The following is a 22,649-nucleotide window of genomic DNA, read 5'->3' as shown; positions in this document are numbered from 1 at the left end:
AAACCTCCACATTTCAGGCTCTGTTGATCCAGGACGTCGTGAGAGAACAGAGAAGTTTCAGAAGAAGTCGGTTTCAGCATTTTATCCAGATATTCCACTGTTAAAGGAGATTTTTTTAATGAAAGACGTGCAGGCGGATTGCAGCGTCGGCTCGCATCCGCCGCGACACTCCGTCACATGAAAAACACCTCTGCTGGAAGCCTTAAGGACAAGTTGGAACATCTCCAGCTGATAAACAATTTCTCATATACTCACTCCACTGAAAGCCATCAAAAGCCAACTGGATTTTAACAAATGGTTATCAACACGGAGGTGTTTTTCCTGTGCCACCGCGCCGCGTCGGCTGCGTCCTGACGCGCGGACCCGTCCGCACGTCTTTCATTAAAAAAATCTCCTTTAACAGTGGAATATCCGGATAAAATGCTGAAACCGACTTCTTCTGAAACTTCTCTGTTCTCTCACGACGTCCTGGATCAATAGAGCCTGAAATGTGGAGGTTTTAAGCTTGAAACAGGCTGACGACGGCGCCTGAGAGCGCTGCGCGACGTCTCGCACCGTGAAAAGTCCTTAAAGTGACAGTATCACCTCAAAATCGCTCATCAGCTGTTAAAATTTTCACTGAAAACCAGCTTAATTTTTCGAACCATGTCCACTTCGATGTGTCTCACAGGTTAAAAAAAAAGTTTGATCAAACAAAGCGCCTGTTGGGAAAGTGTAAGTACACGGACCCACAACAGGGGGCGCAAATGAACGGACAATGGAATAGGTCAAATAACAACACGTTACTGTTGCGAACGTGCACAACAAACACAACAGATTACACAATAGATCAAAGGTCAAATTACAAGGTGTCGTGTGGGCAGGCTCGAAGATAGGAGACGCCTGTCCAAAGCAGAACCGGAACCACACGATTTCCTCTGCCACCAGACCCCGGGAATACTGGAGCCGCCAAGTCCCGAACTCCCAGGTGGCCACTGCCTCCGCGTGTCGGACCTGGTACTGCTGGCGAGGAACAAAAACACAAATAAACGTGGGTGCGTCTGCACCCAGCAATCTGCACGGCAGGGAAGCTACCTCCACCTCTCGTTGGAGAAAAAGTCTGTTATCACTCACAAAAATCACAACAAAAAGGCTTTCTATCAAGCAGTCAGGCTGAGGATATTACCTTTCAGGTAGAACGATATCTCGGCAAAGAGGTGGAGATGACGTCTTGCTGATATACCGATGCAGATCAGATGAGTGGTGACAGCTGTCACAGGTGATGAGTGTCAGCTGTCACCCCGGCTGCTCCTGTGAGGCGGCAGCGCCCTCTGGTGCCTGGAGCCCGCACTCCAGGCAGGGTGCCCTCTGGTGGTGGTGGGCCAGCAGTACCTCCTCTTCAGCAGCCCACACAACAGCGCCAGTCTCTCAGCAACTTCTCAGACAAAGGAATTCCGACGAGGGGCTGGACGACTCCTCCCACAAGGAGTGCTCACAGGCGAATGACGTCACCGACAGGCATGGAAAAACTCACGCATGCGCACGAGGGTTCAAGCATGTCTGACGTAAAAACATATGAATGAAATCCATATAGTTTTTGAAAAAAATAAAAAGGACCTATACTTTACGGACAGCCCTCGTACAATGATTTGCAAATCCTCTTCAACCTATATTCAATTGAATACACCACAAAGACAAGACAAGCTATTTAATGTTCAAACTGATAAACTTTATTGTTTTTGTGCAATTATTTGCTCTTTTTTAAATGGATGCCTTATTCAATAATCTTATTTTTTTCAAAGTATTAGAATCTGATCACTATTACTACTACTACTATTATTATTATTATTATTATTATTATATTATTATGTGCAAAAATGTCTTTAAAATGGCTACAAAAGTGGACCTTTAAGGGGGATGACAATAAAGAAAAGATAAATAATCAGAATGGGGGTTCACACCACTCGCCCCTGTGGCTCCACCCCTACACCTGCAAGATGCCTGCAAGTTGTGTGTGCAGCTGCAGAGAGAAGAGTGTACTGTCTGTTCTTATCAGCTCCACACTCTCAATCAACCACACGGATGATCTTAAATCAACTAACCGCATATTTAATATGAAGCAGTGCATCTCCTTTTCACAGGCTGCGGTCACAACATGCACAATGTGCATGCGCTGTCAGGAAAGCTCTGAAACTCAATGACACAAAGAAATAAAATGATTTCACCACTATAGAAAGAAAAATTGGACTTGTCTAAAGCCCCATTTACACAGACGGTTTTGTCGGCGGGTAGTACGTAGTACGTAGTAAGTTCGCGGTAGTTCCGGCTGTTTTCGCGGTGGAAAGGGGTGGAGCATTTCGCCGGCGTTTTGACCGCTGTACTGTCCGCAAATACGCGGATAAAACGCCGCTAAATCCGCCGAATAAAGCGGTGTTTTGACACCGTAGCATCCGGCACACGTCAGGCAACGGGGGTTAATACCCAGTTCTATCCTTTACAATCGCAGGTTAAGATGCGCGTGAGAACGGCGGTGTTCTGCTGCCGCCGATAATGCCCTGTGTACCGCTGGTTAATACCCAGGTTTTTATCCAGGCAAATCCTGTGTTACTCCAGGATCTTTTGCATATATGCACCGCCGCCAGAGTATAATAGGCTGAAGCAGCAGGAATACATGCCTCTGTCACTGCAGGGGGAGGGAGATCATCCTCAGCCTTTTCTTCTCCTTTCTTTCCCCCTCCTCAACGTGTTGTTCCATCTCCACCACAGGCCTCTCCTCTGCTTCTGAACCAGACCTCTTGGTAAGTCCTTGCCACTGCCAATTTTCTTTTAGGAGGCATACTGGAGCTTCTCTGCAAAAATATCTGGAGCTGGCCGCGAGTGAGACGCCTGCATGCAGCGCGCTAGCGTTTTTATACTGACCGCCGCCTATCAGCCGTTTGGAACGCCATTTTAACCGGGAGGTGGCGTTTAGAATGGCGTACTGTCCGCTAGCGCCGCCCTTTTGTCTGCCTCTGTCGCCGGTTAAAACGCCGTTGAGGACGCCGATGTGGGCTCTATCGCCGTTTTACACACCGTTGGTTAGGGATACAATGCCGGCCGCCAATTACGGCGGTGTAAACTGCGGTACTACAGGAAGGGGCAGGATGAAACGGCGATTAAAAAGTATCAAACGCTGTTGTTCGCGTGGTCTCCATCGTCATGCGAATTCTCCGGGAGCACTCCCAGAATTATTCAACATGTTGAATAATTTTTTCGACGATTCCCGGTAAAGCCGGAACTAAGCCACGCCCCCTAATGCCGCCGTTAACAACGGCATTTGATCCTTAAGACGGCCAAAACCTCTTCCGGGATGCTTCCGGGAGCTCTTACCGTCTATGTGTAAACGGGGCTTAATTTGGGTAAGGTTATAAAGGATCTGCACTGTCCAGTCACATTGCTTTACTTGTCCCTGGCAAAACGAACAAACTGTGATTTTTATTTTATTTTATTTTTTGAGGGCTTACAGCAATGCCCCTCCAGCAGGTGGTACCCTACGCAACCATCTATATGGCCTATTGCAAGAGTCGACTCATAGTTTGGTGATAATAGCAGGAGTGTGTTCAGTATGGCTGGAAGATAAGTGACCGTTTGTGCACTGTGGCAACATCTGAATGGCTCATGGCCTTTTTATCAGCCGCCTCCCACCCAGGCAGTACACACAGAATCATAAAAACCTCAACCACTGGATCCTGATTGACAAGATGAGTTAATAAACCAAGCGGTGTTAAAACACACACACACACACACACACACACACACACACACACACACACACACACACACACACACACACACACACACACACACACACACACACACACACACACACACACACACACACACACACACACACACACACACACACTTCAAATCTACAATAGTTTCACAACATCTGACAGTGAAGTGAAGTGAAGAAGCTTGTGTCACAAAGCTTGTGTCACCAAGCTTTGTGTCACAAAGCTTGTGTCACCATCGTGGATTTTTGTGTTAATTTATGTATGGCCGTGGGTACTTTGTGAGTGCTTGTGTTAGTGTTTAATCTTTCCCTGTAGTAACTCTTCAGAAATGCCCACTTAAACATACAGTGATTTCTACATATAACCAGCTCAAAGCAGCTTCTCTTCGTAAAGGCAGAATAGGAGCCCCTGATGTAGGAGCGGGTCACTCGAGCAATTTGTATGCCAGATTTCAGAGCAAGCTTAATATCATTTCCATGGCATTTATGCAGATCTAAAAGGTTGCAAAGTATTCTGTCAATGTTCATCTATCTGGTGGGAACATTTTGCACAGTTCTATTTTGGTGAATAATTTTCCCCAATGCAAATGTTCTTCAAACCTCAATCACCAGGGTCTTGGTAGTGTTGACCTTTTCAAGCATTGGAGGTAAACCACATTCTAAACTATTCCATTAACTCGTCATGTCGTGTACAGTGTCATACTGCAGTGAGTGCATGTGGTCCCATTCAAAATGGTGTTAAATCAGGTCAATCAGTGTAAATTAACATTCCAACAGAGTTGAAAAAAAAATTTCTGTATATTTGTATTGTCAATTGTGTTGGTAGCATGGTCCAATCAGAGGGTCACCCCTTTGAGTCTGGTCTGCTTGAGGTTTCTTCCTCAAATCAGACGGAGTTGTTCCTTACCACTGTCACATGTGTGCTTGCTCTAGGGGTTGGTATGGTTAGACCTTAGGGCCCCTTCACACACTGTGCAAATTTGGTCGATTTGCGCATAAAGTGCGCATGAAGCAGGAATCGTATGCAAAACATGGAAAATTGCACCTGCTTCGTACACCTGTTGCTACAACTATTTGCGCATACCAGCAGCTGAAAGACAGTGTGCGCTGTGCGAGCCCATCAATCCCTCTCATGGCAGGTGTCAGCCAAATTCCAGGTGACATGCACGAACATCTAACATCGCTTGCATGGTACTTATAAAATGTGTGGCCATTTACACTATTAACATGACAATAGTCAGCAGAGAATCACTCTGACAGTGAAATGGTGTGTGTGTGTGCTAAACTGACAGGAGATGTGGCCGCCGACAGAAGTGACTATGGAGATCTGTCGTTCTGGACATCCCAGCTGGACAACACGTACTGTGTTTGGACGGACATGGACTAACAACTGCCCACTGTGACACGCGTGTGTCTGCTTGCTGTCATCATGTGGACATGAATAAATACATATATTGCTGTGGCGACGGGCTGCAGCGAACCTGCACACAAGACACGCATGTCGGGCAGGACATGCACGTGGGCCGACTGGACACGCGCCAGGAGATGTGGACATGATGAGATAGAGCGAACTGCTTCTCATTCATGTCATTTCATGACTGTACACCTGTGATCATGGTTCATCTACAGAGGAACAGACGGATCATATTTGTATTCAATATATTGCGATATTTTTATATGCTGTGTGATTTTTTTTTAATATGCCCATGTCCTTCCTGATATCAGGCAGTTTCCTGCATTTTTCACAGGCAAGTGATGGTAGCGCAGTGGTAAAGTTTCTGACTGATAGCCAGAGCTTTTGGAAAGCACCGGTTCAAATCCCATTGGTGTATTTTTTATTTTTTTTATTTTCACAGCAGCTGCGTGATGTGGTTACACATCGCACTGCTACTAGCACTGTGTTCCCGCGTGCACGGACTGTTGCACCGGCATTGTGCACACCTGCCCATTTGCATGATGTTTCGTGGTGCTCTTATACGAGCTGTTCCGACGGGAGTTGCCCTGAGTTGAACATATTCGCATTATGTGTGAAGGGGCCCTTACTTTTGTGAAGTGCCATGAGGCAACACTGTTGTGATTTGGCACAATATAAATGAAATAAATTGAAATTGAGTTGATTTATCATTAGTTTGAATTGGATCATATGCACTCCTTGCAGTGTTAATTTAAAGGTGCCTTGACACTTGCACAAATTCAATCCGCGCACTGGTGCGCAATCTGCTGTGTTAGAGAGTAAACTCATTGTAAACTGTTCTAAACTGTGCGCGGCTTTGTGCAAGTGCGTAAAGAAAATTTCTAAATGTTCAAAATCTCTGTCATGCAGCAATTATGTGAACTTCACATGAACATTGTGCAAACAATTCAAAAACACTTGAGTGTCAGTGCGAGTCATTACATCAGCGCATTGCAGTGCATCTCATCTGAATGACTATGACTAGATGTTAAATCTATCATAAACATAATTTTTTCAGAAACTCATTAGAAGAAATAAACATGCAACTGTTTTACCATACTATTACAATATAAAAATTACAAATAATTACCTTTTAGACTATTCCAGATGTGTTCTCCATGTCAGACTCAGACTCTGTTGTGCTGCTGTGGCACTCTGATCACTCTCCCATCTTTTATTATGAAATAATGCTGAATTTATGTGGACATGATCGTTGCACAGAAGTTTCAGATATCTGTCACTGAGATAGATGATGACTGGAGTGCATTTTTAAGCAGAAACAAGGTGATAAATAGGAAATGGGAAATGGACTGCATTTATATAGTGCTTTTCCATCTGCATCAGACAATTAAAGCACTTTACAATTATGCCTCACATTCACCCATTCACACAGACACATTCATATACCGATGCCAGGGTGGTGCCATGGAAGGTACTCACTACACACCAGGAGAAACTTGGGGATTAAGGACCTTGCCCAAGGGCCCTTAGTGATTTTCCGGTTTGGCTGGGGTTTGAACAGAGGATCTTCTGGTCTCAAGCCCAATGCATAACGCTTAACATGGTAATCGGTGAATTGCTGCCGACATGCCGAAATGATGCATGCGCAGGGTGGACCAATTTTCAGGGAGGACCGTTTGGTCAGCAATACCTAGTGTAAATTTGGCCGTGGCTTAGAAAAAAAGAAAACCTTCTCCTTTAATCTGAAAACTCATCAATGCAACATTTGTTTCTTTCATAAAGGCAACTTTCACATTTGGCATGCTACTTAGATTTAGCACTGAATTAATAATGCAGCTTTCCTAGAAACACTGAGGGATTAAGGCTTGTAAACACTCAGCTTTCATTAGTCACACAAATACAGATGTCAGTGTTAAAGCAATGATAACATGTCTTGTGTGCGCAGATGTCGAAAGTCCATCAAGAGCTCCCCCTCAATCTGTTACTGTCCATAGGCTCAGCTTTCAATCCATCTCAGCAACACACACATGCACACTACAGAACTGCAGGAGGCGGACACAAACTCTCCGTGACTGAAGCAACTTGGCGCTGTCACACAATAGAGGCGAAAGAACAAAAAACAAAGCCGTACTGTTAGTACAGAGGAGGACAGGAACCGATCGCTTCAGGCACACCCAAAACCACATGCAAGCATGACTGAAAACACATCAGTGCATCAACAAAGCACAAAACAAGACTGGGGTCAAAGGTGACTCATATGGACGTCACACTCAAGAATGATTTGTTTCACAAAGGCTTGAGATACGATCTGTCACAGTACTGGAACCCATCAACACAGTCCAATCACAACACTGAGGACGGGCCTGGAAGACATTAGCCAATGTTAATCCAGGTGACTTTTTCCCAACACTATAGTTCCTCTGGTAGTGGCCAGAGATCTGACCATTCTTGGGTACTCCTTTGTGTTTTCTTTACGCTTGATAGATTCCACCTGTTTCTGTGCTCATACAAAACAATGACAACTCACCAGACTGCAAACACCCCGGAGCCACCACCAGAACAGCTGGTTCAACAACGCCAGTCTGTGTGTATTTGAATGTATCCAACCCAACCAATGAGCCAGTAAGGTCCTGCTGTAACGAGCCCCAACGGTGCAGCAATAAGCAATAAGGCATTCAAACTTTGTTAATGCTTAGCTGTGCACTTTCTGTAAAGGATAACAAAGCTGATGGAGGAATGAGCACACTCGGACGTTGGTTTTCAATAGTAAACCACATCAAGAAAAACAGTAGCAGTGACTTTCATGTCAGACTGTTTCGCTTCAGGAACCACTGTACTTGAAAAAAGGCAAAAAGACCAAATACACTCATGAACATAAAGTACAGTGCTGAAGTTCTATTATGCTGCTCTATGCCAACAGGGGGCACAGTGTCATTTCATATGTCCAGATGCAACACCAGCATCCACTGCGAGTCTTCTGAGATCAAACTGAGGTCCAGAATTCAAGTTCCTCCTTGTCTCTGGAGACTAGGGGTGTAGCAATTAACATATACAAATTGAAAAATCAATTGAAGTAAAAGGATCCCTAAATTGACATAACTGTATGATGAAGCAGTCAATGGTTTGAGATTATGTGATAAATTGGTTGAATTACACTTGTTTCCCAGGTACTTCAGTGTCTTCAAACTCTTCTAGAAAAAGTTAAAAGGGCATTGTATATTTTGAGACTGGTAGGTGGTAAAACAGACAAACGTACCCATTTGAACACATCGGAATGGGAAAGCTACATTAACAACAGCTGTCTTATTCTTCTGGGTTTATTCTATGCTGCACTTTCTCTTCTTGTATGTAATGCTGCCCCCAGTGGTGAACAAAGGCTTCAACACAGTAGGTAAAACCTGAACAGGGTCCGTGGTTCTTAATGAAATACGTATGTGAAGGAACGCAATGGCAATTTTGGATTACTGTGATTCATCATGGAAAAAGAACAAAAATTGGAATGGAATGCATCATATTGAACAGACTCACACCATAATAAAACATATCACTCCTGTATTATATTGTAGCTCATGCTTCTAGAGAGGTGCTGTATAATTTTGTAAGGGACAGATCGCATGAAGCGGATGAGAATACATGACTCCTGGATGGGATGCCAGTCCATTCCAAGTTACTACTTGGTACGTGGGACGTGTTGAAGGACACACAGGCGGTCTGGAACAACACACTTCACATGAATTGTCAAAGTCTACCCAAATATAAATGGGTACAGGCATTGGCTGGGTAAGTGTCCTGGCGCTCCGACCAAAAGGAGTCCAAGACACTGAGCATCAGCTTAGTGTCTCTACGTCTTGGGAGGACTAATGATTGAAGCCAAAGAAAATTTGCCTATTGAATTACAGCCATGGAAGGAGCCCATATGTTGAAAAGCCTGACACCCCTCCCCCTGCTTCTGCCCAAAAAAGGATTTCTTTTCATCTTTACAATTATTCTACGATCACTTTTACTGTATTGCCGTTCACTAATTTATTCAAGCCCATTTCAATTTACTGGTATTTCTGTGACTCAGTGATATTTAAAGCTTCCAGCACAAATGTTGCACAATAATAAAAATAGATATGAACAGAAACAACTACGCAAGTCCCACTGATACTAATGTGTCAAAAATGACAACGATGCTGTGACACAACCGAATGATATGTCCAACAGAAAACAAAGAGCATACACTCTGACTTTTGCAATGCAGGACCAACCCACTGAGCTGGAACGTCTTACCTCACACGTGACAATTAACCTAACCTGTTGCCCAGCTTAACACAATAGCTTTGAGGACATAAGTAGTGACAGGTGCTGATGGAGCAAATAAAACATGCCATAATTAACAGTAAGTCTGGAGTGCGTTCTCAACATGATGCTTTGAGCCAAACACGTGTTGACACATCAGCCCAAACTGCTGTTTTTACTCTTAATCAGGGAATGAAATGACTTCAGTGTGGAGTGTGGTTACGCCACACAGGAGAATCATTCCTGTAAAACTGGTTCAACTCCACAATAGTCATGTTCCATTGAGGGTAAACAAAGCACACACATTTCTGTGCAATGCGGTGGCAACGCCTAACTCACTAAGCTATCGGCTCTGCCATAACTAATTCTACAAGATACACATACTCAATATAAGAGTTGTTGTTCATACTAAATCATTGGGGGGATGGATACAAGAACATTTCCAAGTCACTCAATATGTCTTGGGCTGTGTTTACAACACTCATGAAGAAAGTAGCATAAATCTGCCTGGAGTAGGGTGCTCTCAAAAATTGTGACTATGCAAAAATGATTCAAGTGAGGGAAGCCAACAAGACAGTTTGAAGAATTTCTACTGTACGCTTCTGTGGCTGTGTTTGTGGAAATCGCGCATAGTTCAACTTTTGCTTTTATAGACATGCACACAAGGACTTTTAGCAAACTACAGCTGAAATTTCACCTTTTTCTCAGAATTTATTGGCAAGTAAGTTAGCACATACAAAGAATTTGATCTGGTGTTATTGGTATATAAACAATAAGAAAAAAAACACTTGTGAAAGAAGCAAAAGAGTTAAATAGGCAAAACTATATTCACTGTTAAATAAATATAATGGGGGTGTCTCAGCAAATCAAAGGTCTGTTCTGCTCTATGATGAAGCTGTGCAATCACTTATGCAACATACAAAAGTAGGACACTTATTCAAACAATCAGACATAAATCGCGGTAAGCTCCACATCTGAAACTCTGGCAATTTCTGGAAAACTTTCTTCATGACAAAACAACTAAGTGAATATCTTTGGACAAAATATGTGAAGAAGTTTCTTTGGTTATCTGGGTCACTGAGATGGGCTGAAAAGATTATGTTTATTACAGAGCAATTGAGAGTTGCTAAGACCTTGTTCCAACTGGAATTTGGAATCCGGATAGGTTTTTTTCTGAATCTGAACTGAATCGGATTTAAAGTGGATATGACACCTAAAAAATTAGGTAAAACTGATATAAATGTCAAAGATATACATACAGTGTAGTAAGTGGAAAGTGGGTTTAATCATTATCACTGAGCAATAAAGTTTGTACAGCTTCTCAAAAGTGTGTTTCTTGGAAAGCACGCTGGCAGTGTTACATCAGCGGTCATGTGGTGCTGGTCACAGCGTGTAGAGTCCCGTCTTTGTCTGTTAGATTAATAACAGGAACAGACAGACCTCAGCATGGACAGTGACGAGATCAAGAACCTTTCTGACTCCTCTTCAAGTGTGGATTATTTCTGTGAGGAAATCGAAACTGACTCGGATCCTGAGATTCGAGCTGTATATTTCGGACAAACATTCAAACCAGGAGCATTCTGGCAGTGAAAACAATGCCGACGGTGCTTATGGCGGAGCCGAAGCAGAGGCAAAGAGATGTGCCAATTCCGATGGATTTTGAAAGGCTGCAGAATACAGAATGGTAAGGGAGGCTTTGATTTTTGTTGCTGCTGTTTATAAGACTCTAATTATAGCATTTTCGATTCTAGCGTCTGTTGTTATTTTTCCGCAGCCGCGATAGTATAGCTACTACTTATGGACCACCGTCATTACCTTTGGGTTTTTGCCATTTTCAAGTGCCTGGCATTGCATTCATCCATGTTTAGTTATGTTATTTTCACAAAATAATAGGAAATAAACGGCGAACGTTTCGAAAAAGATCGCCGAAAACAACAGTGAACATGCCGCCACCGTGTTTAGTCCGTATTGCACTGATATTTTTACAAGTTCCTTGACCATTTCAAGATTATTGTGAACATATTATTTGGGGTTGACATTTTAGGTGTTCCTGTGAGCGGTGAGAACATGGAGACGGTAGAGGAAAGTGTCTGCTGTCGGGAGCAAATGCGGGTGTGTGAGCGGAGGGAGCGGCAACCTGACATTTCGTTCATCACACAACACCGCGGCTTTCGATCAATCTGCCTGGACTTCAAAAGGCTAAAACCTTTCGCCCTTGTGTTTGTGCAATATGCTGCGACACACTGGTCAGGCATATCGACAAACAAGTCCCCGAGAGCTGTGTTTAATCAAAGTTTCTGCTGCTAAAAAAGGTGTAAACAACGGCCGCCAAGCGCGTGAGCTGATATGGTCCATAGGCAGCGACGTATTTCAGGTTTGGTGCTTAGTGGGAAGCTGGTCACGGGGCGTGCACATTTTTCAGTGGCGGGATGTTCAAATGTTGTATATAATGGGAGAACCACATCCATTTTCCCAAAATGCTTAGGTTGACCGAATTATATAAGCTTTGTTACATGTAATAAGACTATGTTGTCTTTAAGTGTCATATCCACTTTAAGGATTATTTTCTATCCCACCTCTGAGAGGTGCGTTGAGTATAAATCAATTCCATTCTGAAATATCACATTTACCTGCTTAAAGCCATACAGCTCTCTCGTAAGTCGCTTCAGCGGCACACACAGCATTGAGTGACCACAGTAAATCCCATGTGGATCTGCATGTTGAATTGGCACAAGTTTTTCACCGGATGCCCTTCCTGACGCAACTCCACATTACATGGAGAAATGTGGCAGGGATGGGGTTTGAACCGGGAACTCTCCACACTGAAACCAAGTGCAATAACCACTTGGCCTCCCTGCACTAAAGCCAGGCAACTCGCTGCACTTAAATAATCTATCAAGTAGTCTGCTATTCCTCCTCTGCAAAGATAAAACACAGCCAGGTTGTCCTTGTTGCTCTGGCAAGCCAAAACATCCCATGCAGACATGCAAACATGGCTTGAGCTGGATTGAGTCTGGACGTGTGTGCAAGATGAGCCAAATTTGAAAGATAGGTCTGAATGCAATCCAACTAGAAAGCAATCAGGATTGAATCTGGCTTGAGCTGGATTGCAAACCCCAGTCTGAACAGGGCCTCATGTTGACTGATATGAAGGATTTATTTTTTAACAGCAAAAAAGCTGTGCATGTTATGGCTCACCCTCCAAAACATGGTAGCAATAACTCAGAACATGAGCAAATAGCTTGATTTCTTAACAGTATGACATTTCCATGCAGGCCAAGTCGTACTACAGGGCCTTACAGAGGCCCAAATGTCAAGGCATTCTCCCATCACTCCCTTGTGGTCTCCTGTGAAGCCTGGGATAAAATTGGGGGGATTACAGGACCCACAAAGAATTTAAACAGGCATTTCCTGAGTCACGGGAAACAAGAATACACAATATACTTGTATCACATCTGACTTCGGTTTACTAATTTGTATTTATTTCGTTATATTAAAACAAAACTAATTCACAAAATGTGGAAACCACACATTCACGAGTAAATAAACTGCCCACCCACCTCAAGTAACTGCACAAGAAATCGCCAGGAGTTAGAGTTTTCATGAGAAACAGTGCAAATGAGTCAAACTCTGTCTACCACCCCTACCCCCTCCTTCCAGGAAAAAACCATGACCTCAGCGCAGTCAGAACTGGGCAGGTATCCAGCTTTCTCACTGCGCAGCAGCAAACTGAAATAGCACAATCAAATGTGACGCATCCACATTTGCTCCCTTCCCTTCTGACTCGGCAGCTCACACAATGGACCTTTGGTGGAGACATATCTGCCTGGCAGCTCTGGAGAGACCAGCACAATGCACCGGCGTGAATATACGCTATTGTCACTGAAAAGGCAGAAAAAGAAATCGATAAATAGACACCTGGAACAGTACAAAGTGCACTCGCACACCAATGCACCAACTGCCGGCATGACACGGATCAGGACTCTGACCTCGGCCTAAACAAAAGCACACTTTGAAAACAGGACATCAGTCAGCACATGGAACTGTGATTCATGTTCCTTAGGTGTTCATTTTACAGGGCACTCCCAGTAAAAGTTTGTGTTTTGTTTTGCTCATTACTTTCTGATTCCTCACCCCGCTGTGATTGACATCACCGTATGACTGATGGAGATACTTCTACAAGAAAAACACATCTCTGTACACAATAACAATATAATGCTGCCACGATTAGTCGACATAAATGACTACGCCAATGTTAAAAGTGCATTGACATCAACAATTTTAACCCTAATCAGTACAACTGCAGTCCAAGGTATATTTATATTATATTATATTATATATACCACAAGGTATATTTTTTGAACAGTTACACTTATTCAGCTGAATTTTTATGTACCAAATTTGCCCTTCAGAGGGCCCTGGGCAAAGCATGAGCCCACCCCATTTTGCCCACCTGATATTAAATTACATAAAATACATTTAATGAATGAGAAAAGGACAAAAAAAATGGACACAAGCAGATGAGTTATTTTTATATTTTTATTTGTGATGAAATTGGATATTTTACTGAAACTGGCATTCCGATGTACATGATATTGGCCATGCTTGGGCATCGACCCAGCCTCTGGAGTGCCCTGGATGCTCCAATGGGAGAACGGGGTAATTGTCACCTGTACAAATGTCTTCAAATTCACTTATTTTGACCATATTTGATTAAATACTGTAGTTTCCAGATTAATTTTTCTTATGAGGTCCGTTTGGATCCCAGTTATCTGGTTGGACTGTATAGCCGAATTTTGAGCTTTGTGTCAGTTTTTCATAACTACTGAAGACTGTCAGAGCAGTTTCCATGTACAATGTTTGCATCAGAATTTTGTACTGAAAAGTCGTGTTTGAAAAAGAGAAAAAAATTCTCAAAGTTATTTCAAAATGAAATGTGGTTTATTTTCGAGACACTCAAGAGTCAGGGTTATTTATAAATCGGTTAAGGGGGCATTGTGCCCTGTTACTCTCGGAGTGCACCATCTTACTAAAATGCTGATTAAGCCCTAAGTGCCATGCACTTACACTACTTACACAACATTAAGTCATCCTAAAATAATATTTTCTTGAGAAAATATCACATCAACAGTATCATTATTTCAAAAAGATTCCAATCATGGTGTTCACGCTGAAGCCATCCTGATGCAAAAATCAACAAGGCTAGACGTAATATATAAAATGTAATGCGTCTTTGGAACATGCATTTGTGGAATAAAGCACGATGTGCCTACAACCAAGTGACTATGCACATAAATCAAGCAAACTCACACAGTGACTGTCCGAATAACCACTGCTGCTAAATACACTCATTATTAGATGACGTCATCAACCTGTCTTCCATTGAATAAGAGTTTAATGAAATGTTTATGATCAAATCTGTTTTCTCAAGTGCTATATTGTGATAAGTGATATATCGGTTGGTTGATAATATTTACAATAATGTCAAGCATGGCTGGGATCCCATCACCCTTGGTTACTTCATTTACAAAAGACAGGGGCAAAGTGACCAGTTGTCATTCATTTTCAAACAGAGCGGGTGTCTTACAGTGACAGGAGGTAAGTGGCGTCTATGCTGACAGGTATGCAAGGCCAAAATAGATGAGAATTTAATTTTATGCAAATCCTGAGTGATGTGGCATGGCAACTGCCAGTCCGAGTGAAGGCAGTGTGATGTACACTTGGTTGGTTGCTGATTATATTTATCATAAAGTTCAAGTTTAAACTGTAAAAACATCAAGCCTAAGTTACATTTATTTGCCATAAGAGTTTGATGAAATGTTAAGAAACATTGCCATAATTTTTATGTCAGCAAATATACAGTATTTATTTATTTATTTATTTATTTATTTATTTACTCCCTAACATTAGTATTGTATTGGACTCCATATTGGAATCCATAACCAGTTAGGTTCTACTATTTTCAAAGTTGCATTCAATGTGTGTGTTCAATCATGATTTCGATTAATTGACAAATCTGTAGAAGTTGTTCGATAGATTAAATCAACAGAGAACTAGCCGTTGGTGGCAGCCCAATAAAAATATACATGCCACACATTGTTTTCATTCTCTTTTTTATGCACTGAAGTAAATGGTCTAACAAGGCTGCTCTACAGAGCACCGTTCCTTCCCATTTAATTGGGGCACGTTTTAAAGAATCATAGCCATTTTTTGATCCATCTTTGTCATCTTGAATGGATTTTCAAAAAATTATAACTCTGTCAAAAAAGATCCAATTTCTGTCATATTTATATTATGTAGGATGGTACCCTTTATGACTGACAAAGTTTGATCTGGATCTGATCTACATTACAGATTTTGTGGCCATTTAAATTTAATATTGAAAACCCATTTAATGCATATTTGACATTATATCTTAATCAAACATTCCCCAATCACTCTCATATTTGAAAGTGAGGTGCAGACTGACACTTGCTATCGTCTGACAAAGTTTGATCTGGATCAGAACTGGATTGTGGATTTTGTGGACATTTGAATTTAATATTGAAAAGCCATTTGATGAACATTATGCATTATTTCTCAATCAAAAGTGCCTCAATCACTCATGTTTGTGACAATGAGGTGAAACTGGCACTCTCAATGAACATACTGCCTGATCAGCATCTGATCTGTATTGCGGATTTAGCGGATATTTGATTTTAACATTGAAAAGCCACACATGATCATCACATGATCTTGGTGTGCTCAACCATTTTGGAGAACTTCCATGTTTATGATTCAACATACTAAAATTTCAACTCTTTAGGCCTGTTTTTTTTTCCAGGTTTTTGAGCCAAGCCAGAGCTAAATTCAAATAACAGTAGTTAGCAGTAGCTTCAGCGCAATTTTAATTTGTTTAGCATCACCAGAGTTAACTTTTTGTTAGCTAACTTTGGTTTGCTGTACTCACTACTGGCCTTATCTAAATTAATAAATGCACTAGCCTGCTGATTAAATTTACTACTTCTTGTAAAATTAATCCCGATTTAAAATCATAATTCATAATCAAGGCCAAACCAAACTATTCATATTAATTAGTCTCCTTAACTTGGCACTTTGCCTGAAATCTGCATTTCCCACGACAACAGATAAGCTACAAATTACACAGGCCATTCACAACCCATCTTAAATTAAAACAAGCCAATGATAGAGCCACTGGGTGTGGCTTGAAGACTAGTTGTTCCGAGAAGAGCATTCCGGACTTTTTTCAGCAGCTGAGTGAACATTTTCATTAAATGGTGATCAAACACACAACATTCTTTGTAGGATGTTTTCTGAGGACACAGATTCCTTCTGCAGATTATCTTCAAAGAACTACAGCGCATTTGCATGTTCTTTTCTCTCTTTCCCCCAATCTCAATTCTCTTTTGTACCCCTTCCCCTTCCCCTTGGCCCTACCCCTACGCCTACCCCTTTAAAACAAGGGGTAAGGCGTATGCCTCTAGCCCTATGAACTGAGACACCCCTCCGCCTTTAGGAGAAAAAAAAAAACTGCCCGTGTCAAACTGCCGTCTTCACTGTTTGTTAACATGGCAACCGAAATGCAACTTTTTGCAGTAGCCTGTTTGCTCTTTTTATTTTCTCACCTTTCTGTGTAAATGCAAAGAAAAGAGAGTCGCAGGTTTCTTTGATGCATCGCAATCATATCATGTTAATTAATGTAATTAATTTGTAATTTATAATAATAATAATTAATAGTATTAATAATGAATTAATGGTAATAATACTAATAATAATTAATCAATAATAGCAATAATTAATATTGTTTGATTAATCATTAATTGATTAATTAGTAATTCATTAATTAATTAGTAATTAAAATAAATAAACACGTGAAATATATCAGTCTGTGTGCAATGAATGTATACAAGTTTCACTTTTTGAATGGAATTACTGAAATAAATCAACTTTTTCATGATATTCTAATTATATGATCAGCACCTGTATGTATGTTATGAGGTGCATCTAGTTCTGTTAACCTTATATTTCTTTTTCAAATTCTTCCATTGTTTTGCATCCAGCCCTATTTCCTTTAGAAATTTCCTTGACAAATAATATCAGTCTATTAGGATGTCAGGTTATGTGTTACACATGTACACGTGCGTGTATATATTTTCCAACTTGCTCCCACTGATGAAACTTCTCATTTTCTGCCTGAAAGCTTATTAGGAGACAAGTGTGCTCAGGGCTCCCTATTTGTTTACAAAATACACACAAGTTACAGATGATGATTTTCTCCATTGTGAGATATAAAAGTGTTTTATCGTAGTGTTCGCATGTACATGCATTATAACGCCTCAGTGCACGAGCAACGTTATGATATTCTTCAGGACAACAATATGGCCATGCATCCAGCAGCATACATGTTGCTGTCATAGGCAACTGCCTGTAAAGATTTTTGGCAAGTTCTAACTTTCTAAACAGTGTAATTTGTAATGAAAGCCGCTTCATTTGTGCGGCTCTTTCGGCACCATGTTTGTTTCTGTGGAGACAGCAGTAAGCTCCTCCTAACCCTCCAAACGGAGTGTGCATCCAGATTCCCTCCAAACAGAGGGGGTTGTAGCCCTCTACCTACCCCTCCGCCTCACTCCAAAAAGAGAATTGAGGCACCCCTCTGTCTCTCGTGCCCACACAAAACGGAGGGGAAGGGGGAAGGGGAAGGGCTGAGGGGTAGAATTGAGATTCAGCCTTAGACTCATATCTGTTGCCGCCTTCAAGACACACATTACCTCATTGCTTCTTATCATACCACAAACACCAGGACTGTGTAGATAAATGATTTTTGCATTAAAACAACAAATACCGATCGACCTTTGACCAGTCGGGATGTTTCTTTGCAAGCAATGCTGGTGTCAAAGGGCAAAAGTCTGCCGAAGCCAAAGCCATTAGTCAATACGTCAACCAACACTTGCAACGGTTTTACAAGAGGAAGGCCTTTATTACTTATTGTGATTGACGAATAATAAAACAAAATGGAATAAAAAGGGCCTGTAGACTTTATAGTCAGTGTTGTTAAAGTCAAACGCATGTTTAGAGCACGATGAAAGATGCTGGGCAGGTATACAACCGCCACAGCAATTCAGGAGTAAATTATCCAGTTCAACAGGCGTGATGACCACGAGGAGCGAGTGTAAACACCAGCAGGAACAAGTCGTAAACAAAGCGGGCAGGAGGGCTATTTGAGATGGAGGGATGAAGACAGAGAGAAGTGAGACAGACTGAGGTGCAGTCCCAAAGGCATTACTGACTACAGAGTATTAGGAATGTGTTATGTAACATCCGATGCTTCCAAGTTCCATCTGTCCCGCTCTGATTAAACCGTATACAGAAGAATGTCTCAGCTCAAAATAGTTTTTTGGGACACGTATTTCAGACACTGCAGTCTGGCAGCATAGGAAATAGTTGGTAAGCTGACTAAGCACTTTCTTAGTGATTAGTGATATGTGGTTTCAAAGGTCAGTTAATCACAACCAGCGATGGCCTTGACTGCCAACAGATCGAGGCTTTGGAAAGGAAAGTAACTGACAAACAAGTTCCTTTCAGCTTCCACACTGTGTACAGTTCAGACTGTGCTTTTTGAGTTTCAGCACATAACCACTGTTAAACAGTTAACAGTTATTTGCCTGATTTAGTAGATTGTGTCGAAACTCACTCTCTTTCTCTCACTGACCCCACTGACTGTACCCCTTGCTAGACTCCCTCACCTTCTTTGTCTTTCATGCCTAAATTAATACAAAACCCTTATACTGCAGTGTTTGGTGGTGGTATGACCATGTTGAGTTTTTAGAACAATGTGAAAATAATGGTTTATTTGTCTCAAGTAGTACATTTCTGAGCAATATATATAAATAATTGACAACTACACCTGCTCCTAATTTCCATCATCCACAACCATCCAGCACTAGGCAGGAAAACTGCATAGGAGTATTACATAAGCAACACAAAGTTGTTTATTTGTATTGAACTTGTGCATCAATTCAACCACAATTTAAATCAGCTTAATGTCATTGTATGCTTTTTTATTTGGAAACTTAAAACATAATAGGATTTATTGTTTTTGAGTTATGGTGTTAACAAACTGAAGGGCAGGGACAGATTCATTTGCCTCTATATTTACTGACTGCTTTTTATAGGGCATCTAATTTGGCTTTCCCAAGCCCAGGAAGTAAACACTCCAGTATCCATTCCAAAACTTAAACCCATTTATATAAATAACTTCTAATTTGTTTCCCGCCGTATATTGTGATTTTGTCCTGCCTATGTTCCACGCAGTATGCAAACTGGGATAAACACTAATTTTTTGCACTCACAAATATGAAAGAGGGTTGAAACATGATCTCTCAGCTGCCAACGAACAATGAATTTACTTTATTGTACGTGGTTTAGAGCTAGGGTTTAGTTTTTCCCCAAAATACCTATTAGGAACAAACAGTATTTTGACTTTTATACCACTGCTTTGTGTACTTATGGGTATCTTGTTAAGAAGCAGAATTTTGAAATTTTCAAAGGCCAATTCTTGAATATTTTAGAAAACCTATAAACAGGAGTTTGGGAAAATATATCCTTGTTTGTCCACATCTAATCGGGTTGGTCATCTTTCAATAATTACAGCACAGGTCAGGATATGTGGACACACTTGACATTCCTTTATTTTTCAGAATTTTAAGAAATAGCAAAGTCTTATTCCAAAACTAGAGGAGCACTCAGGAGAGTTCTGATCACAGCTCAACAAAAATCGGGACTAGTGAAACAAAGACAATTCAGATATACTTAATATTAATCCCAGGATACTTCACAACCAACTGTGAAGGGTATGTAACTTTAGTAAGACCCTTCAGCTGCTCCCTTGTTTTCACTCAGGGTCACCACAACAGATTCAAGGTGGATCTGCAAGTTGATTTGGCACAACTTTTACATCGGATACCCTTCCTGACACAGCTCCACATTAACATGGAGGAATGTGGCTGGGGTGAGGTTTGAACCAAGAACCTTCCGCATTGAAACCAAGCGCATGGACCACTTGGACATCAAATTTGTTAAAATAGCACGGAAATGGGGAATGTAACAGCAAGAAAAAATTGGAAAAGGCCTTCCTGTTTGGCACGCAAGTGTACCATGCCACATGCAGAACATTTTATGTGTGCAGATCTCACTTTTTAACTGCACATGTCTCCCCAATCAACTTTATCAAAGGACTGGATGTTGTTAGTTTAGCCACAGAGAACTGTGACAAACTAGATCCTCAACTATCATTAAGGTCTGCTGTTTGTGAGCATTATGGTTCCTCATTGAATAATTATGATGATGGACAAAGACAAGTGGGGTGGATGAAAGCTATGTGCCGGTACAATTGAAATAAGGTTAGGCATGTAGCGTGGTGCAAGTCAAACTTGTTCGCTGATCGGAAGCAGCATCATCCGAGTGCGTCACTAGTACATGAAGAAAGTGAGTACAGTGCAAACCCAGCATCCTACGAACAGTTCTGACTGGGCCAAAGCCAAAACAGTCCTCAATTTCCCTGAGGGAGTGAGTCTTCATAGGGATCAATAAAGTTCTATCTAATCTAATCTAATAGGTGTGTAGGCTCTACACACACCTATGGTAACTGAACTGTGACCTTAAAACCACAGTACTTACGAACCATGATTACTATGTATTATGACCCCTACGAGGAAACTAGACAATCAGTTGCTGCCGGAAGTCTTGTACGGACCAGACGCACAAAACTCCAAAGTCCCTAGTACCACCTGCCCAACCGTATGGAAGGGTGTAGCCAACCAAGGGCATGGGCATATGCATATGCATACGCATACACACACACACACACACACACGCGCGTATAGAAAACACAACTATAACCTCTTGGACTCAAAAGCACAATTTGTTGCAATAATTGCTTTGATGAACATTTCAGTACTCAAAATAAGATCTCATTAATTATCTTTATCGAGAAACAATTTTAGGTCATTTAAGGAAGTACAAAACCTGAGATAGGAGCAGTTTGTGTCCAAACTTTTGACAACTTGGGGAAAACTAGATTGAAGTTCAATTCAAGCTTTTTGTACTCGTGTCCTTTACAGCACCCAGACCTCTTTCAAATATTTCAGATCTTTAAAGCAATACTTTACAACATAGAACCAAACTTTTCAGGTTATGTTCGAAAGCAGCTTTTCACCTAAAGGATATGTGGGGCTTCACTGTTGCCTCTTTGTTTGGGATGAGGTCATTGTCGTGTGCACATATGGGACAGACACACATTTGACTTTCAAATGAGATGCAGATTTCTGCCTCACAACTTATTAATTACATTAAACAAACTCTAAAAAAAATTACATAATGACGAAAAGTTTTAATACTCAAAGTAATCCACCAAAAAGATGTTAGTGGTTATTGTTTTGTTTTTCTTGTTCGTTTGTTGTTTTTTCAAGTTACCTTTGTGACGTAATAGACGGGAAGGCTTCCGGACGTGTTCCAGCTAACTTTCCATAAAGAGGAAAATCATGAAAGCGGAGTTGATTTCTCTCAACAACACATTCCCACTGATGGAGCTCCTCGGTCTGTGGACTTTCCATTCTGTGTGGCTTACAAAGCCCTCCTGCTCCTCCCACTCCGCCTTAGAACACCTCCTCCTCCACCTACTCTTCCCCCTGTGGTTTAAAGGAGCAGACACCCATTTCTCGCCAGCAAACACCACCTTATGCTGCATTCGATGGAACCCGGAAATTCCAGCTTTCCAATTACAAACAAGCAAAGGGTCATTCCGTGTGAAATGATCAGGTGCCTCCCAGGTCATCGACTCGGAATCTCAAGAATTTTTTTTTTTTTTTTTTTTTTGGAAGTACCTACATATGTCTGAGGAAGACATGCAAAATATTTATGCTTAATTACAAGTAGTTTTTAGATATAATGTTTTAATCAGGGTATCCACAATCCTATTTTTCACTCGCGAACACATTTTGAGCTTTTGTTCATTTTTAAAAGGCATTATCTCAACTAAAAATGCAAATAAAGCTCAAATTTGGAATACACCCTATTTGGGCACCCCAAATACAGTAGTAAATTTCAAAAATGGGATACAGAGCTAATTTTTCATTCTGTAGCATCACAAAATGGCAGTTTGTCCAGTCTCGCAAAAAAAAAATTGCAGAATTTCAAAGAGCT

At 41.3% G+C, this 22,649-nt stretch overlaps 1 protein-coding gene across 1 annotated transcript in view; it reads right to left on the bottom strand.

Annotated features, from left to right (window-relative positions):
* cdc42ep4b (CDC42 effector protein (Rho GTPase binding) 4b) overlaps positions 1-22,069 on the bottom strand; it is a 57,037-nt gene extending 34,968 nt beyond the window's left edge. The window contains exon 1 of the mRNA XM_034194119.1: positions 21,921-22,069. The gene's annotated coding sequence lies outside the window, so the exon portion shown is untranslated. The remainder of the gene's footprint in view (positions 1-21,920) is intronic.
* Positions 22,070-22,649: the final 580 nt, after the last annotated feature.

This window comes from Thalassophryne amazonica, chromosome 18, assembly GCF_902500255.1.
Source record: "Thalassophryne amazonica chromosome 18, fThaAma1.1, whole genome shotgun sequence".
Classification (NCBI taxonomy): Eukaryota; Metazoa; Chordata; class Actinopteri; order Batrachoidiformes; family Batrachoididae; genus Thalassophryne; species Thalassophryne amazonica.
The sequence above is the reverse complement of the archived record's forward strand: the minus strand, read 5'-3'. Positions and strand labels throughout refer to the sequence as shown.